A 22,625-nucleotide genomic window follows, 5' to 3' on the forward strand; every position below is an offset into this window, starting at 1 on the left:
CATTTAGGTAATTAGATTAGTACATTAATATTAATTTGAACTCTAAGTAGCACATATTCATTCCAATAGTAATATTAAATGCAACATTAAGACAAGCCCGGCCTTTGTTATACATAAGAAAACTAATACACCTAGAAACCACAAAACCTAGAGCTATAGCATCTACAATAAGAGGAACTCTTGTGCAATCTATTACCAACTCGAAGGCATACCATACTCCAAACATGAAACTCAAAAATACGAATGAAATTGACCTTTCCATTGATATCAACAAATAAAATAATTACCCTAAATTGATATATTTGAATTCCATGTCACTTTATCCATGTTCCCTGTTTGTAATATGTTTTACTTCACAATCAGGACAAGTGCACTGTTAGTACAGATGTGCCAAAACTGTAATGTTCATAGTTCCTATTTATCTATCATTAGATAGATCATTGATTGGAATTTGAAATATTGATTTGAAAATTATAATTCAAATTAAAATAAAAACAACATTATCAACCTGTGAATATAAGGAAAACATTTTTTTTTACCATTAAAAACAAAATAAAAATATGTGGTATTGCTTGTTGTAGCCCGATATTGTAGCACCATGTCTGAAGAGGAACCAACACTCGAGAATATGCATGCATAGAATATGATGGCATATATAGCCTCACATTGTTTATTCTATGAAACAATCGGAATAGTAAGTAAATTGAGTTTATATAAAATAGAAGGGGACTATTATTCATATGTGCAAGAAGCATTTTTCTAGAGTGAATGATCAGATCGCACCTATCTAATCTTGGAGAGGAAAAGGGAGAAGGAGAGCATGAAAGCGAATCCACCTAGTCTAATCTAAGGAGGTGATGCACCAAAATAGAGTGTTCAAACTTCATTTTTGCCCATATATGCACTACAAAAGCAAGATAACATTTGAAGGACATACACACCCAGACATATGTCAATCAATAACCACATACAGATCAGGAAACCAAACTAAATAACACAAGGAAAGGATTTCACTTATATATTATCTAGTAGAACAAAAATAGACACAGTATGCGAGCCACAGATCTCAACAATACACCAATGAGAGGCAAGACGGATGCACATACAAATCGATGGCTGAAGGAGATGATACAGAATGTTATACGGCTTAGAGACAAAGTGAATTTTACATCGCAGACCTGGGAGTAGTAACAGAGAAATAAAAAAAATGAGTCTCCTAAGAAAAGATCACAAAATTGCCTTTATAGTTCAAGCATAACTGAGGATTTTTGCATTGCATTCACTTCTCAACTACTGGCATTAACTTCTCACCCTGAAAATCCAATCAAAGATCTAGTGGGCTTGAGTACCAAAATCTGATATTCCTCTGAAAAGGAACCTGGAGAAGACAGAAATAGTGCCATAACTGCGCTCTGACCAGGTAGATGGATTGACTGAGACGGTGGAGTGTCTTTCTATGTTTCACATTCACTCCTGAGTCGGTGGCATTGATCACAGGATCAAAATCTCTTAGCAAAAAACCTAATTCATTGTTTCTAGTTCATGAATCCGCGAGATCAAAGCAAGTAAGATAGTTCCTTATGTGCCAACTAGGCCACGTGGGCTAATCATCTCTCTTTAATTTTCCACCTCCTCAAGGTCCCACACGCTAACCATTCCTTATGTTGGAGTAACCGTGCCACCCTTCGAATATTAACGCTAATTGTGATGGTTACACTAACTGCCAGCCGATCATCAATCCTGATTGGGCTAGTGAGACATGTGTCATTAGGGCGCTATGTCACCAACGTATACATCGTGTAGCTTCTTCATAGCGTGATGGTGCCTACCATCGATCGTCTTGATCTGACGGCCATGAAAGATCTATCCCTCTTTATTGCACTGGCTACATGGAAATATGGCCCTACTAGGACACATAGCACCAGGGCGCTATGTCGCCAATGTTAACTCTTGAGTAGTTCCTTATAGCGCGATGGTGCCCATCATAGATCTATCTCAATCTGACGATCAGAACCATGTCGTACTCTGCACATCATTTTCTTCTGAAAACTGCTAGGCCTGTGAAATGCTATGCTCTGACACGTACACTTGGCACCTCACTGTTGGCCATTTGAAGCACCGACCTGGTAGATCCAAGGCTTGAGCCCACGGAGTGGCCACGTGTCAACTAGGCGCCATGTTGCTATGAGAAAATTGAGGTCAAATTCCCATAGCGCCATAGCACCCAACTGATGACATGTCCTCTGATTTGCACGTGGCTCACACTGATTTGCCACCATGGTGCCGAGCTTTCTGACTATGCAGACGAGGTACAAATGGGACCCACCTGTCTGATTGCTCCTACCATTGATTTGATCTTCCATTTGGGCGCTATGTTGCCAATGGAAAAATCATGGGTTTTTCGTTGGCGACATGGCGCATTACCACCTTTTGAGACTTCCAACCGTTAGAACATGCTTGCCTGCTGCCGTGAACACTTTCTAGTCCATCGTGAAACTTTTTTGACCCATCGAACACTGGGACGTGTTCGCTGAATGTGGACCCACCAACGCAACATGTCATCAAGGCGCTATGTCACCATTGTAAATCCTACGCAGCTTCCCCATAGCTCGATGGCGCCATCCATTGATCTTCCTTGATCCGATGGCAGAGAACTTGCAGGCCACAAAGCATATGTTATAAGGTTCGAAACCTAGTATTTAATATTCCCATGGGTTTTAAAATATTACTAATTGGGGAGGTGACCGTTGGGCTGGGCAACATTTGAATTTTGAAATTTGGCAGGGCAAACAAAATGTGGTAACATTCTGGCGACTCACAAGGCATGCAAGCTTGCTATGCATCAGACTAGTGCCTGCAAAAAATCCATTGGGCTATGAAGTCCAAAAATATGAACCTAAGAACTACAAAACCCTAACTTGTCTGTGAGGAGATCAAAACATTGAAAACCCTAGCTCTACAACTACAATTGGAAACAAAAAACAAAACCTCTTCTGTAACCTGAGACACCTTAAAAACTACTACCTCATAGCGAGATGGCTGTGCCTGCACACTTCTTGAAAAGTAGGAAATAACAGAAAAGAAACTAAACTACTTATGTACAGGAACTCGACCCTCATCAGAAACAAGTTTAAGATAAATCCCATTGACTGGAATGGGCGAAATCTCTCCATTGGGCCAACTTAGCTGGAATGCATTAGCTTGTTTGCAACTGGCAATCAGATAGGGGCCACTCCATAGTTTATCAAACTTGGAATGTCTTCCTGGTTTTGCTCTGTCTAAATCCCACTTGAGGACTAAATCTCCTTCTCTGAAGGTTCTGACACTAGTTTTCTTATCAAAACTCCTCTTCATCTGCTGCTGATGTATCTCTAGGATTTGCATAGCCTTATTTCTTTTTTCTTCTAGTTTAATCAGCTCTACCATTCTTACTGACATGGCTCTGTTCTCCATCAATTCAAGCTGATGAGCCAATTCTAAGGATGGGAATTCCAATGAAATTGGGAGTCTGGCCTCCCTACCATATACCAGCACAAAAGGTGAATTCCCAAAAAATCTCTTGGGTGTTATCATATCAGCCCATAGAGAAGTTCTTAATTTCTTATGCCCGATCCTCTGATTGTCTTCTATTGTCCCCTTCATGATTCTGATTAGATTCTTGTTGGAAGACTCAACCAAACCATTACCCTGGGGATAGTAATTTTATGATGTGCTCAGGTAGATATTGTGATTCATTGCCCATGCACAAATATGGGTTCCAACAAAAGACTTAGCATTGTCCAAGATGATAGTAGAAGGAGCACCAAACCTAGATACAATTCCATCAAGGAATTCAACAACTGATGGTTCTGTGGCATCCTTCAAGGCAACTGCCTCTGTCCATCTAGTGAAATAATCAGTAGCAGCCAAAATCCACTTATGACCTGCACTAGATGGAGGATTAATGGGGCCTATAAAATCCAACCCCCACTGCGTAAAGGGCTGATCCACCTGAATAGGACGAAGGGGGATAGCTGAAAGCCTCTGTTTGCCTAAGAAGAAAGCACATTTCTCACATTTTCTCACATATCCATGACAATCATGGAACAGAGATGGCCAATAATAACTAGCCCTCATGATCTTCATAGCAGTTGTTCTTGCAGAGAAATGGCCACCATCAGGGCCATCATGAAGTTCCTTTATCATCCTCTCAGCCTGATCCTCTTCAATGCATCTCAACAGGGTCCCATTAAAATCCCTCCTGAATAGGATACCATCAATCACAATATAGGGAATGGACTACAGTCTATATTGTCTTCTTTTGGTTTTGTCCAATCCCTGAGGGTATCGATCCCCTGATAAGAAGCTCTTCATATCATTTATCCAGCTCCTTGGACCATTAACACTTCCTACCTCCTGCTGCTCTATAATTACCATAGCAGCCTCTTCACCTGAATCTCGGCCTAATAACATTTCTTTGCACAATCTTGTTCCCCTTACCAGCTTGGTAATCTAAATATCAACATCATACTCCATTACCCTAGTGATCCATCTAGCTCTCTTTTCACTGATATCTTTGCTTAATAGGAAGTCTTTTACACTAGCATGGGGTACCAACAAATGGATTTTATTGTGAGACAAGAGGTGCTTGAATTTCTTCAAGGCTCTGATGACTGCAAGGGCTTGCTTCTCTACATAATTGTACTTATCTTCATATTCCCTGACCCCTTCACTGAACAAGGCTATGGGTTGCTCCTCATCCTTGCCATTTGTTTGAGTCAAGACAGTAGAGATACTAGAATCACCACCTAGAGTGTAGAGGATGAAATCTTTCTCAAAATTTGGATTCATGAGAGTAGGGGCTGAGGCTATGGCTACCTTGATTTCTTCAAAACTCTCCTTCGCTTCCTTGGTCCATGAGAAGATCATACCTTTCTTAAGCATAGCTGTAAGAGGTTTCACCATGGTAGCAAGATTAGGAATAAACATTCTTACAAAATTTATCCTACCAAGGAAACTTTGCAGCCCCTTCTTGTGTTTAGGAAGAGGAAGGGCAAGTATTGCCTTTGTTCTTTGTGGATCAATGGTCAACCCCTCCTCAGATACAATGTGTCCCAATAATTTTCCTTCGCTTGTAGAAAAGACACACTTGGATGGGTTAAGGGAAACCCCAAACTTTCTACATCTTAGAAATACCTGTCTTAGATGATCAAAATGATCTACATTTTTTGAATATACAGTTATATCATCAAGGTATACTAAGACAAATTTGTCGATTAATTTTTTAAAGGCCATCTCCATTGCCTTCTAAAATGTGGCACCTGCATTTGTTAGTCCAATTGGCATCTTGCAATAATCATAGGTGCCCCATTTAGTAGTAAATGCAGTCTTATATCTATCAGATTCTTTAACCAATACTTGGTTATAACCAGAAAACCCATCAAGAAAGGAGAATCTCCTTGACCCACTGACCTTGGACAGAATTTGCTCCATGGAAGGGAGAGGATGGTGATCTTTAAGAGAAGCCTGATTAAGGTCTCTAAAGTCCACACACATTCTAATTTCTCCATTTTTCTTCCTTACAGGGTCAAGGTTGGCTACCCACGATGAGTGTTTGATAGGAAATATTATATTAGCCTCTATCAACTTGGATAGTTCTTTTCTCATTAGAGGTTCAATATTAGGATTTGCTGGCCTCTATTTTTGCCTTACTGGCTTGGCCTTATCAATTAAATCTATGGTATGCTGAAACAAACTAGGGTCAAACCCTTTTAAGTCATCATATGTCCAAGAAAATACATCATTAAATTCTTGACATAACTGAATGAAGTTTTCTTGCTTAGTTTCAAAACATACCTTCCCCACATTCAGAGATTTTCCATCAGCAATTGTAATTGGGGCATAATCATTCTTTTTTGCAGCTAGATTCATTCCTTTGCCCCTTGTTTGATCATCAGGATTAAAGACACTCTCCAAGGTAATGAGACCCTTGGGAAACTAGTTAGAACTGAGATGAATGATTTGATCACAATATTGATTTTGTAGTCTTGACTGGTTTCTATCTGAGAATTCTGCCTCATTCTGCAAGAAACTCACAATTTGCTCATCAGAATCAAACACCTGCCAATGAGTGTTGTTGTCAGGGATGGCAGGCCTTACTACCACCCTTATTTGTTGCTTCTTCCTCTCCTCAAGATTCCCTAGTACATCATAAGCTACACCCACTGCTGCAAGTCTATCAACATGTTTATTTTCTTGCCTAGGAATGCTCTGAATATTAAATGCATTGAAGCCCTCAAGAAAATCTCAGACTCTATGTTTTTAAGACTTGAGCAGGCCATTTCTGGTCATGTTTTGGTTTCTCACTTGGTTAACTACTAACTCACTATCCCCATATACTCTCAAGGCTTGAATTCCTCTCTTTTGGGCAAGTAAGAGATCTTGAATCAAAGATTCATACTCGGCCACATTATTGGTGCAACTAAATTGGAGTCTAAAGGAGAAGTAGTAACTTATTTGTGCAGGAGAGATCAACATAACACCAGCCCCTGATCCATTTCTATTCCTTGAGCCATCAAAGTACATACTCCATGTTCTATTTATATCATCATTAGTCCCAATTATATCAAGAACTTGAGCATCTTTCTCTATTATTCAATATGTACTGAGTCCTATTTCAAGAGTATATAACACAGGCTCAAACTGATATGTATTTGGCCACTCATCCAAGAAGAAATCAGGAATCTCTGCTATGGAAGTGGCAGGCTCATTTACTATGTCATTTTCATCCATCTCTAGAATAGGGCAATTCATGTTGATGGGATTGGGGGTGTAGGATTCAGTGTGATGAAGGGCTTGACGTTCTGCTCTAATTGAGGCATTGGCTCCATATCTGGTCTTAAATGACATATATGACCAATCAGTAGATATGAATCCACCAATTTGAGCAGTAAAGTCTCTTGAAAGACATATAGAAAAATAGGGCTTTACTTCAGCAAAAAATATGTCTTGAATCACAGTGCAACCAGGGCATGCATGTAGGGCCATTTACACATTCCTAAGGGTACCTACGGTTTTGATAGTACTACCATCTAATTGTAACACATCCCTAAAAATGGGCTCGTATTTCGTTCCTAAAGCATCAGTAACACACCTAGGCATTACTGAGCTACTAGCCCTTGACTCTATCATGCAATTGTGGACTAGTTTGCCCCCTATAATCAGAGAAACATACAATGGAGGAGGTCTAACCTTCTTATTTTTCTCCACATCCCCTGCTGGTTGTACTAGACTTGTGGCACTCTCCATGATAGATGGTTGATTCTTGGGTTCAATGTTCTCTAATTCTTGCTACAACATCCTCTTCTGCATTGGTATGGTAGCAACAACATCCCACATAGAAATATTCACATTGGTCTTCTTCATTTTCTCTACCACATTAAATGGTGCATTAGGGACTTTGGTAGAGAATTTGGGAGCTACACTTATAAGAGGTTGAGATGGAGCAACATAAGGATCACCTGCATCTTTCTTTTTAGAATCTTGCTTTTCCCATTGTGAAGTACTTGTTTGTTCATTTGCTGCAAGTGCATGAGGTGTAGCACTTGAAGTTGAGGCCTACTTAGGAGAAGGAGGGACAGCATGTTCCATAGCTCTCTTCTTACTTCTAGTGTTATGAGCAATGAAATCCTAGTTTACATTACAATGCTCCCCAATCTAATGATTCATGAAAGACCAATCATCACATCCTTGAATATATGAGGCCTCCTTGGGATGATCCTCCTTGTATGATTTCTTTGCTGTGGGTTCTTGGTTAGTTAGGGCCAAATAAGATTCTGCCTTCTAGCACATGCAATAGGCATAAGAATAATTGCAAGAAGTACATAAATCTTGATCTTGGGCCAAGTTATTTTGAGGGACTATAGCTCTGTTCTTATTTGAGCTTGAAGCAAAAGCATGACTATTTTTCCTACCCTAATCAAAAGAGCTATTCCACTGATTAGGAGGCCTACCACCATTTGGAACTTGATATTGCAATTGTGAAGGCTTGCCACCTTAAGCCTGCTACCTTTCTAAGGCCACCACCTTGTTACTCATTTTTTGTATTGTTTTCACTTAGGTTTGCACCCTTGTCCAAGGCCTATGTGCGAGGACAACCTAGTGAAACATGGAAATAACCTCCAAGATGTGGGACTTGAACTATGAGGTTGAGTCTCTGGAGAAGGTCGGCTTCCTCTTACTATCAGGGTGCACCTATCTACTCTTGGAGAGGAAAAGGGAGAAAAAGGAGCATGAAAACAAATCTACCTAGTCTATTCTAAGGAGGTGATGCACCAAAATAGAGTTTTCAGACCCATTTCTGCCCATATATGCACTACAAAACCAAGATAACATTCAAAGGCATACACACTCAGACTTATGTCAATCAGTAACCACATACAGATCAGAGAACCAGCTGAATAACACAAGGAAAAGGGTTTCACTTATACATTATCCAGTAGGCCAAGAATAGATACAATATGCCAGTCACAGATCTCAACAGTACACCAATGAGAGGCAAGATGAATGCACATGGACATCGATGGCCGAAGGAGATGATACAAAATGTTATACAATTCAGAGACACAACGAATTTTACATTGCAAACCTATGAGCAGTAGCAAAGAATAACAGAGAAGGGTCCACCCTTAAGAAAAGATCACAAAATTGCCTTTATAGTTCAGGCATAACTGAGGAAACTGGCTCTGCATTAACTACTCAACTACTACCATCGAACCCAAAAAATATCCGATTAAAGATCAGACTTGAGCATGGTTCTAAAGTACAAAATTAGATATTTGACTGAAGGAACACCTTGAGTAGACAGAAGCGATGCCAATGAATGATCTTGACATAGTAGATGGATCGACTGAGACGGTGGAGTGTTTCCCTATGCCTTGCATTCATTTCTGGTAGGTCAGAATTGATCGCGAAGATCAGATCGCAAGATAACATCGATCATCTTTGCTTCCTGATTCATGAATCAGCAAGGTCGAAGCAAGTCAAATAGGCTATATGAGCTAGTTGGGCCATGCAGGCCAATCATCTCTCTTCATTTTGCCACCTGGGGAGTCTTCTATGGTTGACCTTTCCTTACATCAGACTAACTGCGCCACCCTTGATCTATTATCACTAACTGTGACAGTCAGCTAGTAACTGCCAACCCTGACTGGGCCAGTGAGACACGTGTCGACAAATCACTATGTCGCCAACATATACATCGCACAACTTCTTCATAGTGAGATGACACCTACTGTCAATCTATGCAGATCTGACAATCACGAAGACTTGTCATGTGTCGTACTTGCTTCACCTTGGGCCATCATATTTGGCACCACTTCAGCGACTGTGCCACCCCAAATGACACTTGGCGATACTGACCGATGTACCCTGTTGCAACTGGCCCCTGCTAACACATGGCAAAAGGGTGCCATGTCACTATGAGAAAATTGAGGTCAAATTCCCATAGTGCCATAGCACCCAACTGATGACATGTCTTTTATCTGCACGTGGCTCCCTTTGATTCGCCACCATGGCGTCAGGCTTTTTGACTATGTAGGTGAAGTACAAATGGGACCCAACCGCTTGCCTAAAGTTCCTGTTGTTGATATTTTCTATTGCGACAAACCTTGCCATCGATATAGAGACTCACCGTAAAACATCTTCCAACTAGTCAGGCGCTATGTCGCTATCAGAAAACTCATGAGTTTTTCGATGGTGACATGGCCCCTTGCCACCTTTTAGATTTTTTGGCCAATAAAACTGACCGCCCATCGTGACCCCTTTTTCAACACACTGCGTAACCTGGTGCTCGACCCGTGAACTTATTGCCTGCCACTGGACCCATCGGACATGCGTCAACTGGGTGTGATATTGCTAATGTAACTCTCGCACAACTTCGCCATAGTGAGATGGTGCCCTCCATAGATCTTCCTTAGATTTGACGGCCAAAAAACTTGCGGACCGTGGAAACTTTTATAAGGTTTGATCATTTAGAGTTTTTTATGTCTCTTAGGAATTAAAATAATATTACTTCTGGGACTAGCTGTTGGATGAGCCAAATGTTTAAGTTTTGAATTCTTTGGCAGGTGACAAAAGATAACATTTTTGGCGACTCACAGGGGGCATGAGTCTGCTCGATGCATAAGACTAGTGCCTGCAAAAAACTCCATTGGGCTACAAGGTCGAAAAGTGTGAATCTAAGAATTGGAAATCCCTAACCAACCTCTTGGGACATTGAAAACCCTGAAAACCCTAGCTCTATTTTTGTAACTAGAAATAAAAACAAAACTTCCTCTGCAACCTAAGACTATCAAAACTTCGGAAGCTGGCAACTCAAAAAGAGAACCCTGTGCACGTGCACTTCTTGAAAAGTAGGAAATAACAGAAAAGAAACTAGACTAACTATGTACATGGATTCACAATCTTCATCAGAAGCAAGCTTTAAGATAAATCCCATTGACTGGGATGGGCAGAACTTCACCGTTGGGTCTGCTTAGTTGGAATGCATTAGCCTGTTTGCAACTGGCAATCAGATAGGAGCCACTCCATAGTGGGTCAAACTTAGAATGTCTTCTTGGTTTTGCTCTATCTGAGTCCCACTTGAGGACTAAATCTCCTTCTCTACAGGTTCTAGCCCTTGCCTTCTTATCAAAATTTCTTTTCATCTACTACTGATGCATCTCCTGGGCTTGCATGGCCTTGTTTCTCTTTTCTTCCAATTCAATCAGCTCTGCCATTCTTACTAGCATGGCATTATCTTCAATCAATTTCAGCTAATGAGCCAACTCCAAGGAAGGGAATTCCAATGAAATTGTGAGTCTAGCCTCCCTACCATATACCAACACAAAAATTGAATTCCCAATAGATCTCTTGGGTGTTATCCTATCAGCCCATAGAGTAGTTCTTAATTTCTTATGCTAGACCCTCTAATTGTCTTCTATTGTCCTCTTCATCATTCTTATCAGATTCTTGTTGGAAGACTCAGCCAAACCATTGCCCTGGGGATAATAATTTGATGATGTGCTCAGGTAGATATTGTGATTCATTGCCCATGCACAAATCTAGGTTCCAACAAAAGATTTAGCATTATCTGAGATGATAGTAGAAGGAGCACTAAACCTAGACACAATCCCATCAAGGAATTCAACAACTGATGGTTCTGTGGCATCCTTCAAGGCATCTGCTTCTGTCCACCTAGCGAAATAATCAGTAGCAGAAAAAATCCATTTATGAACTCCACTAGATGGAGGATTAATGGGGCCTATAAAATCCAACCCCCACTAGGTAAAGGGATGATCCACCTGAATAGGATGAAGGGGGAGAGCTACAAGCCTTTGTTTGCCTGAAAAGAAAGAACATTTCTCACATTTTCTCACATACCTATAAAAATCATGGAACAGAGATGGCCAGTAATAACCAGCCCTCATGATCTTCATGGCAGTTGTTCTTGCAAAGAAATGGCCGCCATTAGGGCCATCATGAAGTTCTTTAATCATCCTTTCAGCCTGATCCTCTTCAATGCATCTCAATAGCGTCCCATTAAAATCCCTCTTGAATAGGATACCATCAATTACAACATAGGGAATGGACTATAGTCTATATTGTCTTCTTTTAGCTCTATCCAATCCCTGAGGGTATCCATCCCTTGATAAGAAGCTCTTCATATTATTTATCCAACTCTTTGGGCCATTAACATTTCTTACTTCCTGTTGCTCTGTTAACACCATAGTAGTCTCTTCATCAGAGTCTCAATCTGATAAAATTTTCTTGCACAATCCTCTCCCTCTTACCAACTTGGTGATCTGAATATCAACATCATACTCCATTACCCTAGTGATCCATCCAACTCTCTTTTCACTGATATTTTTGCTTAACAGGAAGTCTTTTACACTAGAATGGGGCACCAACAAATGGATCCTATTGTGGGATAAGAGGTGTTTGAATTTCTTCAAGGCTCTGATGACTGCAAGGGCTTGCTTCTTAACAAAGCTATACTTATCTTCATATTCCTTGAGCCCTTCATTAAAGAAGGCTATGGGCTGCTCCTCATTCTTGCCATTTGTTTGAGTCAAGACAGCAGAGATACTTGACTCACCACCTAAAGTGTAGAGGATGAAATCTTTCTCAAAATTTGGTTTCATGAGAGTAGGGGTTGAGACTATGGCTGCCTTGATCTCTTCAAAACTCTCCTTCCCCTCCTTGGTCCATGATAAGACTATGTCTTTCTTAAGCATGGTTGTAAGAGGTTTCACCATGGTAGCAAGATTAGGAATAAACCTCCTTACGATATTTATTCTACCAAGGAAAATTTGCAGCCCCTTCTTGTGTTTAGGAAGAGGAAGGGCGAGTATTGCCTTTGTTCTTTCTGGATCAATGGTCAGCCCATCCTCAGATACAATGTGTCCTAATAACTTTTCTTGGCTTGTAGCAAAGACACACTTGGCTAGGTTGACGAAAACCCCAAACTCTCTACATCTTAGAAATACCTACCTTAATTGATCAAAATGATCTTCTACATTTTTTGAGTATACAGTTATATCATCAAGGTATACTAAGACAAACTTATCAATTAATTTTTTGAAGGCCATCTCCATTGCCTTCTAAAATGTGGCACCTGCATTTGTTAGTCCAAATGGCATCTTGCAATAAGCATAGCTGCCCCATTTAGTAGTAAATGTTTTTTTATGTCTATCAGATTCTTTAACCAGAACTTGGTTGTAACCAGAGAATCCATCAAGAAAAGAGAATCTCCTTGACCCACTAACCTTGGATAGAATTTTCTCCATGGAAGGGAGAGGATGGTGATCTTTAAGAGAAGCCTGATTAAGATCCCTAAAGTACACACACAATCTGATTTCCCCATTCTTCTTCCTTACAGGGACAAGGTTAGCTACCCATGATGAGTGTTTGATAGGAAATATTATATTGGCCTCTATCAACTTGGATAATTCTTTTCTCATTAGGGGCTCAATCTTAGGATTCATTGGTCTCTATTTTTGCCTTACTAGTTTGGCCTTATCAATTAAATCTATGGTACACTTAAACAAACTAGGGTCAAAAACTTTTAAGTCATCATACATCCAAGAAAATACATCATTAAATTCTTGACATAAATGAATGAAGTTTTCTTGCTCAATTTCAGAACATACCTTCCCCATATTTAGAGATTTTCCATCAGCAATTGTAACTGGGGCATAATCATCCTTTCCTACAGCTAGATTCATTCCTTTGCCTCTTGTTTGATCATCAGGATTAAAAACACTTTCCAAAGTAATGAGACCCTTGGGCAACTTGTTAGAACTAAGATGGATGATCTGATCACCATACTCATGTTGCAACCTTGACTAGTTTCTATCTGAGAATTCTGCCTCATTTTGCAAGAAACTCACAATTTGTTCATCAGAGTCAAACACTTGCCAATGAATGTTGTTGTCAGGGATGGCAGTCCTCACTACCACCCTAATTTTTTGCTTCCTCTCCTCCTCAAGATTCCTTGGTACATCATAAGCTGCACCCACTGCCGCAAGTCTATCATCATATTTATTTTCTTTCCTAGGAATGCTCTGAATATTAAATGCATTGAAACCCTCAAGAAAATTCCAGACTCTGTGTTTGTAAGACTTGAGCAGGCCATTTTTGGTGATATTCTGATTCCTCACCTGATTGACTACCAATTCACTATCTCCATATACTTTCAAGGCTTGAATTCCTCCCTTTTGGGAAAGTACGAGACCTTGAATCAAGGATTCATACTCGGCTACATTATTGGTCCAACTAAATTGGAGCCTAAAGGAGAAGTAGTATCTTATTTGCGCAGGAGAGACCAACATAACACCAACCCTTGACCCATTTCTGTTCCTTGAGTCATCAAAGTACATACTCCATATTCCATTTATATCATCATTAGTCCCAACAAGATCAGGAACTTGGGCATCTTTCTCTATTATGCAATATGTACTAAGGCCTATCTCAAGAGTCTCTGACATAGGCTCAAACTGATATGCATTTGCCCACTCATCCAAGAAGAAATTAGGAATCTCTACTATGGAAGTGGAAGGCTCATTTACTATGTCATTTTCATCCATCTCTAGAATAGGGCAATTCATGTTGCTAGAATTTGGGGTGTAAGATTCAATGTGATGAAGGGCTTGAGATTCTACTCTAATTGAGGCATTGGCTCCATATCTTGTCTTAAATGACACATATGACCAATTCGTAAATATTAATCCACCAATCTGAGCAGTGAAGTCTCTTGAAAGATAGATGGAAAAATAGGGCTTGACTTCAGCAACAGATATATCATGAATCACAGTGCAACCAGGGCATGCATGTAGGGCCATCTCTACATTCCTAAGGATACCTACAGTTTTGATAGTAATACCATCTAATTTAACACATCCCTAACAATGGGCTCATATTTCATTCCTAAAGCATCAGCAACACACCTCGGCATTACGGAGCTACTAGCCCTTGAATCTATTATGCAATTGTGGACTAACTTACCTCCTATAATCAGAGAAACATAGAATGGAGGAGGTCTAACCTTTTTATTTGTCTCCACATCCCCTGCTGGTTGTACTAGACTTGTGGCATTCTCCATCATAGATGGTTGATCCTTGAGTTCAATCTTCTCTAATTCTTGCAGTAGCATCCTCTTCTACATTGGTATGGTAGCAACATCATCCCACATAGAAATATTCACATTGGTCTTCTTCATTTGCTCTACCACACTGAAAGGTGTAATAGGAACTTTGGTAGAAACTTTGGGAGCTGCACTTATAAGAGGTTGAGATGGGGCAACATAAGGATCACCTGCATCTTTCTTTCTAGAATCTTTCTTTTTTTGTTGTGAAGTACTTGTTTGTTCATTTGCTGCTTGTATATGAGGTGTAGCACTTGAAGTTGAGGCCTGCTTAGGAGAAGGAGGAGCAGCATGTTCCATAGCTCTCTTCCTACTTCTTGTGTTATGAGCAATGGAATCCTGGTTTACATTACAATGCTCCCCAACCTGATGATTCATGAAAGAGAAATCATCACGTCCTTGAATATATGAGGCCTCCTTGGGATGATCCTCCTTGTATGATTGTTGTGCTGCAGGTTCTTGGACAATTAGGGCCATATAAGATTTTGCCTTCTGGCACATGCAATAAGTATAAGAATAGTTGCAAGAAGGACAAAAATCTTGATCTTGGGCCAAGTTATTTTGAGGGACTATAGCTCTATTTTGATTTGAGCTTGAAGTAGAAGCATGACTATTTTGCCTACCCTGATCAAAGGAGCTATTCCACTAATTAGCAAGCCTACCACCACTTGGAGCTTGATATTGTAGTTGGGAAGGCTTGCCACTTTGAGCTTTCTGCCTTTCTAAGGCCACCACCTTGTTACTCAATTTTTGTATCATAGAGAGACTATCCTCTAATCTCTTCCCCTGGTCCTTCAACTCCCTCCCCTGCTCTTGCAATTTTTTATCCAGGGTCTTCTCTCTTTTATCTGTATTTAGCACTAGACCTTGGAGCATTTCTTTGAGCTCATCTATCCCATTTGAGGATGTAGAAGCTTGAGGGATTGGATTAAGGGTTTGTGATGTAGAAGTTGTAGGAAGAGGGGCCATTACTGGTTGGTGGTTAGGAACATCAGGAAAGAAAGGCATAGGGGGCCTTGGAGCCAACTTTCCTCCTTGTATTAGGATGTTCTCAGCTTTTATGGCTATCTGATAGGCATTAGGCAAGGTATCTCCTCCCATAGTTTGGATTGTAGTGGTAATATCACTGTTAAAAGCTCTAAGGTAATGCAAGAAGGCATTACCAGGGGTAGGTTTCACTGCAGTAGGTATTCTATCCCATGTCTTTTGGAATCTATAATTAAAATTAGTCATACACTCATGGGGGGCTCTTTTTATTGTAGTTAACTGCTCTAATAGTGACAGATGGTCACTTCTATCCTCAAAATGTTTGCATAATCCTACTCCTAGTTCATCCCAATTAGTTATAGAACCATGAGCTAAGTCTCTATATCACTGTAATGATTTTCCTTTTAAAGATGATGCTAGAAGTCTGACAGCAACATCATCCTCTGTAATACCATGAACATTACAGACATTTTCTACTTCTTGGATATTCTCTAAAGGGGAGATGGAAGTTTCACCAGTAAAATTAGGTATACTTTTTAGTGCAAATACTGGTATATCATGCCTTTGGGCTAACAATAGAGGACTCCCACCATTAAAGGTGGCAAAAGCATGAACTCTTGGCTGTGCCATGTAAACAAGTGTTCTATTGATGAGTGTTGATGGCAATCTAGGCTAAGTTTGAATAGTAGGGGGAGTAGAGATAGACCTTACAAGTATATTAATTGTTATTACACCCCTAATTGGTGATAATGAAGTTCTAGTCCTCCTTCTAGGATTTGAAAGAGAAAGCTCCTGATATTGAAATTTACCTCTAAAAGGCGCCCTTGTTTCAGCTCTAGGCTTGATTTTTTGCAACTTTGGCCTGGAACCAGATTTGTTGATGTTCAAAGTCGCCAAGTACTTTGAAGAACCAGCCTCTTGAAGGCTTGAATACTAAAGCAAGCACTACCTCTTAAGCATTAATCTCTGAAACTCTTCCTTCTTTGACACTAGTAGACTTTAAATTTGTAAATCTTGTTGTTGTAGTCCCACTGTGCATGCCAAAAACTGTTGTCACTTAGGTTTGCACCCTTGTCCAAGGCCTATGCACGAGGACAACCTAGTGAAACATGGAAACAACCTCCAAGCTATGGGACTTGAACTGTGAGGTTGAGTCTCCAGAGAAGGCCGGCTTCCTCTTACTATCAGGGTGCACCTATCTACTCTTAGAGAGGAAAAGGGAGAAAAAGGAGCACGAAAGCAAATCTACCTAGTCTATTCTAAGGAGGTGATGCACCAAAATAGAGTGTTTAGACTCATTTCTGCCCATATATGCACTACAAAACCAAGATAACATTCAAAGACATACACACTCAGACTTATGTCAATCAATAACCACATCCAGATCAGAGAACCAGCTGAATAACACAAGGAATAGGGTTTCACTTATACATTATCTAGTAGGCCAAGAATAGATATAATATGCCAGTCACAGATCTCAGCAGTACACCAATGAGAGGCAAGATGAATGCACATGCACATCGATGGCTAAAGGAGATGATACAGAATGTTATATAGTTCAAAGACACAGGGAATTTTGCACTGCAAACCTGCGAGCAGTAGTAGAGAATAATAGAGAAGGGTCCACCCTTAAGAAAAGATCACAAAATTGCCTTTATAGTTCAGGCATAACTGAGGAAACTGGCTCAGCATTAATTGCTCAACTACTGCCATCGAACCGCAAAAATATCCAATCAAAGATCACACTCGAGCATGATTCTAAAGTACAAAATTAGATATTTGACTAAAGGAACACCTCGAGTAGATAGAAGCGACACCAATGAATGATCCTAACACAGTATATGGATCAACTAAGATGGTGGAGTGTTTCCCTATGCCTTGCATTCATTTCTGGTAGGTCAGAATTGATCATGAAGATCAGATCGCAAGAAAACATCGATCATCTTTGCTTCCTAATTCAAGAATCAATAGGGTCGAAGGAAGTCAAACAGGCTATACGAGCCTGCTGGGCCATGTGGGCCAATCATCTCTCTTCATTTTTCCACCTACGGAGTCTTTCATGGTTGACCTTTCCTTATATCAAACTAACCACGCCACCCTTGATCTGTTATCATTAACTATGACAGTTAGTCACTAACCGCCAACCCTGACCAGGCTAGTGAGACACATGTTGACAAATCACTATGTCACCAACATATGCATCGTGCAACTTCTTCATAGCGAGATGACGCCTACCATCAATCTCTATAGATTTGAAGATCACGAAGACTCATCATGTATCATACTTGCTTCACCTTGGGCCATCATATCTAGCGCCACTTCAGCGACTGCGCCACCCTAAATCACACTTGGCGATATTGACTAATGTACCCATTTGTAACTGGCCCCTGCTGACACGTGGCAAAAGGGCACCATGTTGCTATGAGAAAATCAAGGTCAAATTCCCATAGTGCCATAGTGCCCAACTGATGACATGTCTTTTATCTGCATGTGGCTCCCTCTGATTCACCACCATGGCACCGAGCTTTTTGACTGTGCAGGTGAAGTATAAATCGGACCCAATCGCTTGCCTGAAGTTCCTGTCGCTGATATTTTTTATTACCGTGAAACTTGCCGCCGATACAAAGACTCACTGTAAAACATCTTTTGGCCAGTCGGGTGCTATGTCGCTATCGAAAAACTCGTGAGTTTTTTGATGGCAACATGGCGCCTTTCCTCCTTTCAAATTTTTTGGCCAACAAAACTGACCGCCCATCATGACCCCTTTTTTGGCACACTACAAAACCTGGTGCCTGGCCCGTGAACTGATTGTCTGTTGCTATACCCACCGAACATGCATCAACTGGGTGCGATGTCGCTAATGTAACTCTTGCACAAGTTCACCATAGCGAGATGGCGCCCTCCATAGATCTTCCTTAGGTCTGACAGCCAGAAAACTTGCGGGCTGTGGAAACTTTTATAACGTTTGATCGTTTAGAATTTTTTATGTCTCTTAGGCATTAAAATAATATTACTTCTGGGACTAGCCGTTGGATGAGCCGAATGTTTGAGTTATGAATTTTTTGGCAGGTGACAAGAGATAACATGTATTATAGAAAAGCTATCCTCTAATCTCTTCCCTTGGTCCTTCAACTCCCTCCCCTGCTCTTGTAATTTTTTATCCAGGGTCTTCTCTCTCTTATCCATGTTCAGCACTAGACCTTGGAGCATCTCTTTGAGTTCATCTATCCCATTTGAGGATGTGGAAGCTTGGGGAACTGGAGTAAGGGCTTGTGATGTAGAAGTTGTAGGAAGAGGGGCTATTGCTAGTTGGTGGTTGGGAACATTAGGAAAGAAAGGCATAGGGGGCCTTGGAGCCAACTTTCTTTCTTGTATCAAGATGTTCTCAGCTTTTATGGCTATCTCATAAGCATTAGGCAAGGTATCTCCTCCCATAGTTTGGATTGTAGTGGCAATATCACTATTAAAAGCTCTAAGGTAATGCAAGAAGGCATTACCAGGGGTAGGTTTCACTATAGTAGGTATTCTATCCCATGTATTTTGAAATCTATAGTTGAAATCAGTCATACACTCCTGGGGGGCTCTTTTTATAGTAGTCAGCTGCTCTAAAAGTGACAAATGGTCACTTCTATCCTCAAAATGTTTGCATAACCCTACTCCTAGTCCATCTCAATCAATTATAGAACCATGAGCTAAATCTCTATACCATTGTAATGCATTTCCTTTTAAAGATGAGGCTAGAAGTCTGATAGCAACATCATCCTCTATAATACCATGAATACTACAAACATTTGCTACTTCTTGGATATGCTCTAAAGGGGAGATGGAAGTTTCGCCAGTAAAATTGGGTATACATTTTATTGTAGGTACTTGTATATCATGTCTTTGGGCTAACAACAAAGGATTTCCACCATTAAAGGTGGCAAAAGCATGAACTCTTGGCTGTTCCATGTAAACGAGTGTTCTATTGATGAGTGTTGATGGAAATCTAGGTTGAGTTTGAGCAACAGGAGGAGTAAAGATAGATCTCACAGGTATATTAATTGTTATTACACCCTTAAATTGGTGATAATGAAGTTCTAGTCCTCCTTCTTCTAGGATTTGAAAGAGAAAGCTCTTGATATTAAAATTTACCTCTAGAAGATGACCTTGTTTTAGCTTTGGGCATGAATTTCTGCAACTTTGGCCTGGAACTAGATTTGTTGATGTTTAGAGTCACCAAGAACTTTGAATGATCAACCTCTTAAAGGCCTGAATATTGAAGCCAACACTACCTCTTCAGCATTAATCATGAAACTCTTCCTTCTTGACACCAATAGACTTTTAAATTTTGTATGGAAGATGTCCTACCGGGCATCCCAAAAACTATTGTCACTTAGGTTTGCACCCTTGTCCAAGGCCTATGCCTGAGGACAACCTAGTGAAACATGGAAACCACCTCCAAGCTATGGGACTTGAACTACAAGGTTGAGTCTTCGGAGAAGGCCGGCTTCCTCTTACTATCAGGGTGCACCTATCTACTGTTGGAGAGGAAAAGGTAGAAGGAGAGCACAAAAGAAAATCTACCTAGTCTAATCTAAGGAGGTGATGCACTAAAATAGAGTGTTCAGACTTCATTTCTACCCATATATGCACTACAAAAGCAAGATAACATTCGAAGGACATGCACACCCAGACTTATGTCAATCAATAACCACATATAGATCAGGAAACCAAACTGAATAACACAAGGAAAGGATTTCACTTACATATTATCCAATAGGCTGAAAATAGACACAGTATGTGAGCCACAGATCTCAACAATACAATAATGAGAGGCAAGACAGATGCACATACACATCGATGGCTGAAGGAGATGATACAGAATGTTATATGGCTCAGAGACGAAGGGAATTTTACATCACAAACCTGCGAGTAGTAGCAGAGAAATCAAAAAAAGGAGTCTCCTAAGAAAAGATCACAAAATTGCCTTTATAGTTCAGGTATAACTGAGGATTTTTGCATTGAATTTACTTCTCAAGTACTGGCATTAACTTCTCACCCTGAAAATCCAATCAAAGATCTGGTGGTCTTGAGTACCAAAATCTGATATTCCTCTGAAAAGGAACCTAGAGAAGATAGAAATGGCACCATAACTACACTCTAACCAGGTAGATGGATCGACTGATATGGTGGAGTGTCTTTCTATGTTTCACATTCACTCCTGAGTTGGTGGCATTGATCACAAGATCGAAATCTCGCGGCAGAAAACCTAATTCATTGTTTCTAGTTCATGAATCTGCGAGGTCAAAGAAAGTTAGACAGTTCCTTATGTGCCAACTAGGCCACGCGAGAAAATTGTCTCTCTTTATTTTGCCACCTCCTCAAGGTCCCATCTGCTAACCATTCCTTACGTTGGACTAACGATGCCACCCTTCAAATATTAATGCTAACTGTGATGGTTACACTAACTACCATTTGACCGTCAATCCTGACCAGGCCAGTGAGACGCGTGTCATCAGGGTGCTATGTTGCCAATGTATACATTGTGCAGCTTCTTCATAGCGCGATGGTGCCTGCCATTGATCATCTTGATCTGACGGCCATGAAATATCTGTCCCTCTTTACTGTGCTGGCTGCATGGAAATATGGCCCCACCAGGACATGTGGTGCTAGGGCACTATGTTGCCAATGTTATCTCCTAAGAAGTTCCTTATAGCACGATGGTGCTCACCATAGATCTATCTCAATCTGATGATCAGAACCACGTCGCACTCTACACATCATTTCCTCTGAAAACCGCTGGGCCCATGAAATGTTGTGCTCTAACACATACACTTGGCACCTCCCTGTTGGCCATTTGAAGCGCCGACCTAGCAGATCCAAGGCTTGACCCCACGGAGTGGCCACGTGTTGACTAGGCACCATGTCGCTATGATAAAATTGAGGTCAAATTCCCATAGCACCATAACGCCCAACTGATGACATATCCTCTGATTTGCATGTGGCTCCCTCTATTTTGTCACCATGGTGCTATGCTTTCTAACTATGCAGATGAGGTACAAATGGGACCCAACTGTCTGATCGCTCCTATCGTCAATCTGATCTTCCATTTGGGTGCTATGTCACCAACAAAAAACTCATGGGTTTTTCATTGGCGACATGGCGCCTTACCGCTTTTTGAGACTTTCGGCTGTCAGAACATGCTCACCCACCACCGTGAACACTTTTCGGTCCATCGTGAAACTTTTTGACTTGCCGAACACTAGGACGTGTTCACTGAATGTGGACCCACCAACTCAATGTGTCATCAAGGTTCTATGTCACCATCATAAATCCCGCGTAGCTTCCCCATAGCGCAATGGTGCCATCCGTTGATCTGCCTTGATCTGACGGTAGAGAACTTGCGGACTGCAAAACATATGTTATAAGGTTCGGAACCTAGTATTTAATATTCCCATGGGTATTAAAATATTACTAATTGGGGAGGTGACCGTTGGGTGGGGTAACATTTGAATTTTGAAATTTAGCGGGGCAAACAAAATGTGGTAACAGTTACTATCAAGAGAAAAAAGAAAAGCTGATGATTTTTATCTAAGTAGGAATACTTGCATGCTAAAAATGCAGGTGGGTTTTGTGACTAAGGACTCCAAAAGTATTTCTTGGTTAGAGATCATGTAATGAAATGTAATGTGAGGATTATGTGTCTTTTGGCCTCTTCTATGGAGTTCAAGCATCTTATTGTTTTCAAAAATTGTTCAATAGTAGTATAGAGGTTTCTTATAATGGACCATTTGAGCTGGAAGAATAGCCTCTGGAAAAGGCATTAAATTATCTGAAGAATATAGTAATACCTTGTTTACCCACTATTACTAGAATTGAAGAAAAGAGGAAAATCTATTCGCCAAAGGGATATGCCAACCTCCTTTTTAAATATTGATGACTGGTTATGTGGATTCTTAGACTAGGTTAGACAATCTTTTGTTCAATCACCTCC

At 40.5% G+C, this 22,625-nt stretch overlaps 1 pseudogene; it reads right to left on the reverse strand.

Annotated features, from left to right (window-relative positions):
• Positions 1–21,556, reverse strand: part of LOC149546624 (F-box/LRR-repeat protein 10-like) — a 24,712-nt pseudogene extending 3,156 nt beyond the window's left edge.
• Positions 21,557–22,625: the final 1,069 nt, after the last annotated feature.

Source organism: Cupressus sempervirens, chromosome 7, assembly GCF_028749045.1.
Source record: "Cupressus sempervirens isolate cs-2001-9-10 chromosome 7, ASM2874904v1, whole genome shotgun sequence".
Classification (NCBI taxonomy): domain Eukaryota; kingdom Viridiplantae; phylum Streptophyta; class Pinopsida; order Cupressales; family Cupressaceae; genus Cupressus; species Cupressus sempervirens.